This window comes from Carassius carassius, chromosome 37 (genome assembly GCF_963082965.1).
Source record: "Carassius carassius chromosome 37, fCarCar2.1, whole genome shotgun sequence".
NCBI lineage: Eukaryota > Metazoa > Chordata > Actinopteri > Cypriniformes > Cyprinidae > Carassius > Carassius carassius.
In genome coordinates this window covers 27206233-27215489 of record NC_081791.1, presented here as the reverse complement: position 1 = coordinate 27215489, position 9257 = coordinate 27206233, and positions in this window count along the sequence as shown.

Sequence of the window (9257 nt, the reverse complement as noted above, 5' to 3'; positions counted from 1 at the left end):
TCAATTTTCAACTTTTCACTCAGAGCTAAATAGATTTAAATGTTGACTGACAAGTGTTGAATTAACAGAAACCAAGTTAAAAGTTTTAATTACTTCTCTTTGGAAAAAACATTGTAGACTTAATACTTAAGAATTAATACTGTCATCAACGATTAAATGTTGTCCAGAACATTTCTTATATATAATCATCAAAACTTAAGTTTCTGCATTAGCAACTAATTTCTGTCAATATAAAATAAATAAATAAAATTAATACTTGCCCTCTTCCATATATAGAGCAAATAAACCCCTAAGACCCCCAGGATGAATACAACTGGAGCAGCTAATACGTGTAGCCTGTGTCTTTCAGAGAAGTCGGGAGGTTTTGAGGAGGTTTGTGTTGGCTCTCTACTGGAGGACAATGCTGGTTCTGGAACAACGGGAACAGAAATCATTAGACAATACTAAACTGAAAACCAAATGACCCTTCACTGAGTACCAAAGTTACTGAGCAGTCAAGCAGTTTTCTGCTGGTCAGCACATGACCCACTAAACTGAAATGAACAACTTTTTTGACATTCCTGCAGATTCCTTTTGAAATAACTGGATTTCATGAATTTTCATCGAGCTGTAAATGTGCACCAGAATGATCATGTGTGTTTGAACACATTCCAGCTCAAGTAGCAATAACATTGACTTAATTTTCGCAACTTTATGAACACATTCGCTACCATTTACATTATATTTCTCATAATTCTGATACAGATGAACAGATATATTGTGTTAGCATACTCACTGTTGACAACAAGTGTAACTTGTATCTCCGAGACATTACTTCCAGTGAAGATTATTACTTTATAGAGGCCTGTGTTATTGGAGCGGACACGCAGAAGAGTGAAGGTTCCTTCTTCAACTCTCAGTAAGACTCCTGCTGTTTCCACAACATCACAGTCTCCACGATGGACACAGCGACAGTACTGCGCTATCAGGTTCTTCTGACGTCCTCTTGTCAAAGTTATCTTTACTTGATCAGCTCTCTCCATTCCAGCAGTTTTGAAGGATACGGTAAAATTCTCTCCTTCAGCTGCCTCCAAATTCAACTCAGCATCACACCCAGCGACTGTTTGGGACACAGAGAATATTTATTATGCTTTAGAACAGTGTTTCCCAAAACAACCCCATCAATAAAGCAAAAGTAATATAAGTGCATTGAGGGATGAATTGTTTTATTTAAGAAATTCTTTAATGCTGCATCAGAAGCAGACTTTTAATTGCAGACGCATGCATGAAAGAAATAACTTCTTATTAAATAAAAGTCATTTTGTGAGTTCAATAAAATGCATATAACTGTATGACTGCTCCACGTGTGCTCCACTGGATGTGATGATCTTTCAGTTTACTGTTCATTTTTATTATTATCCTGATTGTTCATTGTGAGGGGTGTGAGAAATATCCCCATTTTAGCTTCACTTCACTGGCTGTCCCTACATTTTAGGATTCAATTTAAAAATCTTCTCTTTGTTTTAATGTTCTTGCCCCCTCCTTCATTTCTGAGGGTTTGTCCAGCGGTTCTCTCAGGTCAGATGATCATCTGTTCCTGAATGGGTCTCTGCTGTGCAGTGATTTGTCTTTATTTAAATAGTTTCTAAAAAACACATCTTATCTCCTTGGCCTTTGACATGATGCTGATATAGTGATGGTTCTCTCCCCGATCTTGTATGTTCATACAAAAAAATTCTGAAATAAGAAATAAACTTATACTGTTCATCAACGATTGTTTTCATACAATGAATATCTCGACAGTATCAAATGCCCAATAAAGCATTAATTATCAATGTATTAATTCTAAGAGAGTAAGGAAAACAGATTAAAGATATAAACATAAACTGCCAAAAATATACACTTTTTACAAAATGTCCAGGGAAGAAAAGATTATACTTTAATGGAGATATGAGCACATGCATCAGATCTTTTCTGTCTCTTATCCGTTCAGGAAATGACGTGTGCCACAACACACACACTTTACAGAGATCTGCTGTCACCACAGACCTCTACAAACACACTTTAAGTCACGTTCACACCAAGGATGATAACAATAAAGACAACGATAAAGATATAGTTCTAAAAATCGTTCTCAATATTAAAGAATAGCAGTCAACACTACAGGAATCTCTTTGAGAACGATACTAACAATGACATCATCAGAATCCAACAAGCGCTTAGGGTTGAATAATCACGATATCATCCATCATTATCTTTCTAGTTGTAGTTCTTGGTGTGAACGGGGCTTTTCACAGACACATATTCTTCTCTGACAACAAAGAAAGACACGACACACGTTCCACAGACAGAACAGGGTTTGAGAAGAGACGGGGTCCAGCTCCAAACCTCTCATATTCCCCATCACTGAGCGACTGTTCAGTCTTTAAGACTTCACAAACAAGCCTCATAGTGAACGAACAGCGCAGTTTACACTGGAGTAAAAACAAGCATCTTTCCAGAAACCCCCAACTCTCTACTTACCTGAAATTAATACGAAGAGAGCGGGAAAGAATGTCATCTTTAAGACGGTTCCAGAAAACATTCCAGATGCGTTTCAATATTCGGCGCTTGAATGTCGAAATGTTCCACTGCTTATATTGTGTTCTTGATCTGTCAGCTTCACCTCCACAGCACTGCACCACAGACTGAACTGAACACACAACACTGAAACTTTTCCTTTTAAACCAGTGACTGTAGAAGTCGAGACCGGGGGCGGGGCTCTGATTCGAGAACTGAACTCTGTTCCCTGGACTTGGAGGAATAGTTTACAGAGAACAGAATAAGGAGACAATACGAAACATTCTCAAACAGATTATAGCATACTTCTTATTGTTAAAAGTTGTTGAAAGGCTACAGGGGTGGCAATAAAGGAAGGAAGTTAAATACTAATCCAAGAGAGAGGTTGAGGTTAAAAGAAAAGCGGAAACAGCGATGCTTTGAGAATTAGTGAGGTCTGGGTTGGGGTTAAGAATTGTTCTATAACACCAATACTACAAATACAAGTCATCATATACACCAGGGGTCAGCTCAGCAACCTTTTCGGCATGACGTGCCTTTATTAATCGATACTGAATTCTACATTAGATTTCTCAGCAAGGAGGAAGTAAAATCGCTGTTTTTTAAGTAGCTAAACTCAGCTTCATTGTTTTTAGTGAGAGACAAACGCAGACAATTTACACATGCATTTCTCTCTTTTTCTCTCTCTGTCAAAATGACCATATTTGATTAAAAAAATAGAGTAGACCTCACTTGATATAGCTGTCGGTCATTTAACATTTCCATCTTAAAACATATTATTAAAAGTTGATTAATGTTAAATAGTAGCCTAGGCTACACTGTAAAAAATAAATGTATTTTTACAGAAAAAAACGGTAGAATTTAACAGTATTATGACATTTTGATCAGAACTGTGAAATTCCATAAAAATGCTAACTTTGACATCTAATGTACATTTTCCCTGTTTTTTTAGCTATTTAAATTTGTTACTGCAAAAAAATGACATTTTCCTTTAAATAACAGTAATTGTTGTCTATTGTTATCCTGACATGTCCTTAAAAAAACATTCCTGTATATTTTTTGGTCAGAGTTGAAAAAAAAAAATAGTTTTACAGAGAAAACCAGTAGAATTTCACAGTCATATCACATTTTCATCAGAACGGTGAAATTCCACTAAAAATGCATACATTAACACCAAATATAGCCTACATTTTCCAGTTGAATTAGGCAGTGACTATGCACTAAGTGCAAAAAGCAACAGTTGTGATTTACACTAAAAACAAATGGATATTCTATTTACATCATGTAAATGTCGCGATAGTTTGCAATAAGTGTAAATAATTAGATTCTATAGGCCTATTCTATATTTTGGCAGATTCTGTTTGCATCTCAGTAATTGTGTACATAACAGGATGCAATAATAGTAGGCTATAAAGTGTTTTATTAAACACTCGTTAGACACTTTATTTCTACTACATTTTTGTTGAAAATAAATGCCTTTTCGATGTGGTTTGTGATACCAAAAGGTATAAAATACATATTCGAACCAAGGACTTTGAAACAAGCATCAAATAAACGAGGCATCCACACTAGTGCCTGTGCCACTGAAGACATTAAGTTAAATTACGCATCTTTTCTAAACTTCATTGGTGATCCGACACAATGTACTATGTTGTTTCCTTGATTTATAGTCAGTGTTTTGCCTACTATTGTTTTTATGCATGTCATACATATCGTTCGTTTGTTAAAGAGGCGATCTGTCGCTGGACTGTATTGTTTATAAAATCATATATTTTTTTGTTTTTTTGCCGCTGTGGTTAGTGGTGAAAGGCATCAGTTTTCTCTTGTGGCTGTTAGAGCATTTTATTATTGTGTGGGCTGTTGTAGCTTAGTGGTTAGAGAGTCGGGCTTGTAACCCAAGAGTTTCCGGTTCGAGTCTCACAGCCGGCGTGTTGCGACTGTTTATTAAAATTGTTGCGTTTTGTTGCACCCGCGTGTTGCGGGTGTGTGTGTTCACCAGTCACTGGCATGGGTTAAAGAGGTCACATTTCGAGTATGCGTTTCACTTATTGGTATCCTCATCCAAACACACACTCCTGCCCAACCCACTTGTTACACCACTTCTGGAAAACCATTTATTGTTAAGGTAAGCTAATTGTCATGATTTCCATATCAAAATCCGAAATAACCACCTGTAGATGCTATTTACACTAAGAAAAATACAGATATATTTTTATTTTCACTAAGTGACAATATCAGCATTTTTACGTAATGCTATTTACATTAGGTGTAAATAATTTTCATTTAATAAATATAATTATCAAATTTGCAGTAAGTGTAAATACTAATTAGATGCTATCTATATTGGCAGATAGTTGCACCTTAGTATTTTTGTAGATTAACAGGATCCAATAATTATCATAGAGTGCAAATGATTATATTTATTAAAATTGTTAAATGGATGCTACATTGTTGTGAGAATAAAAGCCCTTCTAACACCGACCCCCAAGCCTACCCAATAAATACTTTATTTTTAATAAACACTCTTCTCTTAATAAAGCACTTTTTTTCCACTTTTCAAACATTTTCATTGCAAATAAATGGCTTTTTTTAATCACAAAAAAGCCAAATCTATAAGCCAGTGGTTCTCAAACTTCCTCGGCGTGCACCCCCATTTAAACCAAATGTACAGGGACATCTTTTTATACTGTGTGACTGAAGTAATGCAAAAAAAATTTTTTTTTAAATACTCTTGAAACAAATTTTTGTAAAATGTTATACAATAAATTATGGTAGCCAGAGTATTGCTGTAAACAACTTCAGATTTTTATTATATAGCAAACCTTCAAGATCAAACAATGGAAAAACACTTCCCAGCAAAAGTCATGTTTTAGAACACAAAATTGTTCAATTAAAAAAAAAAAGTCGACCTGGATTCTGATAATCCTGAACATGTCACATGGGGAAAATGGATTAAGCATGTTTCAGAACACAAATGTGTTCAATTTAAAAGAAACAAAAACACTGGGCCTGGATTCTGATAATTTTGAAGTTTATCACATCACAAGGTAATAAAAATGATTTAAGGAACAAAGCGCTGCACTGAAGTACAAAAAGTCGGTCTTGTCCTGTTCTTCAGCGAAATGTCAGTCTTCTGAAAGACCACATCTGTGGGGACACAAACAGTTATAATTAAAACCCAAAACAAAAGAAGAGCAGAAACAGCAACAAGCCTTAACCAAATACTCTCAGTTTTGGTCACAGACAATTACATCACATTTATTGGAGTTAATTATAAAAATTATTGTCCTTTGGTGCACTTTATCATCGATGAATGATAAACACAGAAGATGAAGTCTACCACTACTATACAAGACAACAGAGCTTCTATACCTGTTACTCTCCCCAGTCAAATGCAGCAATTTTTGACGTCAGACTTAATACTCTGGGGTTGACAGAGTACGCTCTCTTTTTCTCTCTCTTTTCCACCTTGGTACCTTTATGAGGATTTATCCTAAAGATGCACCTTTAAAACACAACACAAACAATATCCTTAAATAATTGTTGTATGCTTCTTAACCAAAGGAATGCAGTCTATGAATTACCTTTGCAAGAATTCTAGTGTGGCTCCCAGTTCTACAGGGTAACTGATGTTCAATATATAGTAAAGAGAGAACATCAGATACAGGGCTTCTGTAAAACTCAAGAGATGGTCATTTACAATCATCTGGTCTACTGCTACCATGTACACACCGGCTGTCAGTGGGTTCTCTCCTTTGAACAAACACTAAATCAGTAAGACATAATATTAAACAGAATGTGAGTTCTGGTCACCCGAAACCAGGAATTATTGTGTTGCAAGATCATAGTAATACCCACCACACACTACTATACATGGTGTTGCTGGAAGCTGTTCTGAGCATATATCACTTGGAACAGAGGTGTCTTCTACCATCACAAGAAAGTGGTCTTGGTCATTTTTGAAATGGGTTAGCAGCAACATCACTGCCCCACAAACATGATCCCCTCCAGCTCTATACTTTGTGAGTATTCTCCCTGCTCTGCTTGCTCTTTCTGTGCACTGAAATTGAAAGTACTCCAATATTCTTCTGAACTTACTGGAAGCAGATTCTTCAAAGCTGTTGTTTATGTCAATGCCAGTGAGCTCTTTAAAGTGTGCTTTCATTCCTGCTGGCTGAAAGAGATATGGCCACTCATCAAGTAAATCTTTGGTTTCCTTTCCAGATTGGATGTTGTTTCTTTGAGAGGTGTAAGTAGAAGTCATTAAGTCATAGATTGTCTTTACATCACTTTCATTATTTTGAAACATTACTAGCAACTTCTCTTTTCCTGCTGCAATTCGGATGTTTCTCCAACTAGCAGTTGTGGATCAGAATGTATACCACCATATAACAATTTTCGTTTCTTTGTTGATACTTCTAGAGTACCACAAAGTGGTGAACTAATAGCTTTTGCTCTTTTAAAATTGTCAATTCTACACACCAGTTGTTTGAGGAGAGAATCATATCCACTTCCTACAACTTGGGAATTAATCTCATCTCTGAAAGACTTTGGGTATGCAATCACCATTTGTCGGGCTATTTCTGATACATGTTTTTTTGCTGGACATTTGCTGACTTCCAGGATCTCAGAAGCAACAATGCGGACCAACTGTCTTCTCTCCAACTGTCTGTTTCGCCATTTTGCAACTTTTCCATAAAACTTGCTGGCATTTTTTGCCATGGAACATCAAAACTATAATGCCAGTCATGGTCATAAAACGAAGTTTCACAGCTACTGTCACCTAGAAGATAAACCAATGTCCACAGGTTACAGGATGAACACTTTTCATACAGCTGTAAGTTTTTGGCAAAATTGCCTATTCCCAAGCTGCAGATTTATTGGAGTTTAATAACGGACAAACAGAGATGGCATAGGACTTTGTGGGTTGTTCATGTGCCACTATATAGAGTATGCATTTAAAGTGGTGCACAGACTTGTTTTATGTCTGCAGTGCATTATTGTCAGAGGGGAGACTGTTGTGCATTTTTCACAAGGACCGCAACAAATCACTAGCATGAAATGGGCACATTTAACGTGTTGCTGGTGATTTGCTGCAGTGTGGCCCTGTAGTTGCTCTGAACAATGCACAACAGTCTTCACTCTCCGCTGGCATAAGCTGCGGACTCAACTGGAGACGTTTTGGACATTCATGCACCAGGTAATCGCCACACTTGGAATGGATCACAATGTATGCAATTTCCAAAATCAATGTTTTGAGGCCCCGTGCTATCACAGTTTGATTTGTGCCATCAAACTACACTAGTCAAAATTTTAAGAGGATCAAAACCTTTCATAATAGTTGTCTTAAAGCCAATACCCAAAACTCTTCAAATGTTGACTAGTGTACAATAAATCTGCAGATTTGTATACATATACACATATACATATACAAACCCGATTCCAAAAAAGTTGGGACACTGTAGAAATTGTGAGAAAAAAAGGAATGGAATAATTTACAAATCTCATAAACTTATATTTTGTTCACAATAGAATATAGATAACATATCAAATGTTGAAAGTGAGACATTTTGAAATGTGTCACTTTCATGGAATGAAATGTCTCACTTTTTTGGAATGTGTAGCTCTCATGGAATCCAAAATGAGCCAATTTTTTGGCATGACACTTCAAAATGTCTCACTTTCAACATTTGATATGTTATCTATATTCTATTGTGAATAAAATATAAGTTTATGAGATTTGTAAATTATTCCATTCCTTTTTTACTCAATTTCTACAGTGTCCCAACTTTTTTGGAATCGGGTTTGTACATATACATATATATTGCTCTGTGAACTGCACGTGTGGCACAATTTGTTTGCCAGGTGTGCTAAAGGCTGGGCATGCTCACATTGCAAATTCTCTGTATATGAATTACAAGAATTGACAAATAACATGTTTTGCTTTCAAAATGTTTGTGGATTGTTTAATGTTGTATCAGCGTTTTACTCACGTCTTCCACTTGAAGAGCTGGATGGTGAAATTGAGCAACCAGGAGCAGGTGAACCTGATGCATCAGAAGTGTATTCAGCAGACAAATCATTGGCAGTGTTTTGCAGAGTGGAAGCAATATCTACATGGCATAAACAAAAAACTGCATTAAAAACCATACTGCAGAAACAAGAAACACATTGATACACTGTAATACAAGTAAAGAGTACAGCTAACAAAGTACAGAATGAAAGAGACTGGGGTGTTGTTTTTCCAGTTCATCTAATTGTATGCATGTACACAAAGTCAACATTTAAAGTGGATCAAACCTTTCATAATAGTTGTCTTAAAACCAATACCTGTTCTTGTGAACTTAATGAACTTTTTGATCCGCTTCAAATGTTGACTAGTTTATATGTAAAAACAACCATTGATTTGAAAACTTACTTGGGATTTGGGCTATTAGTTTTCTTGCTTCAATCGGTCTCAGAAAGCCACCTAGATCATCCTCTTTCAAAAACTGTAGGTCATCTATGGTCTCCACACCTAGGCTGTTCAAACCCTCTATGGCTAGCTTTGAAGTTATAGGGTTTGGGAACACATTCTCAATAAAAGTCAACAATGCATCCATTTCTGTTGGGAGAGGACAGTTTATCCTTTTACAGATGAACAACGCTGTGCTTCAGAGTAATGACCTTCAGTCCCATAAAACTGTACTCATTTAAGGGATAATAATCTAGACATTCCT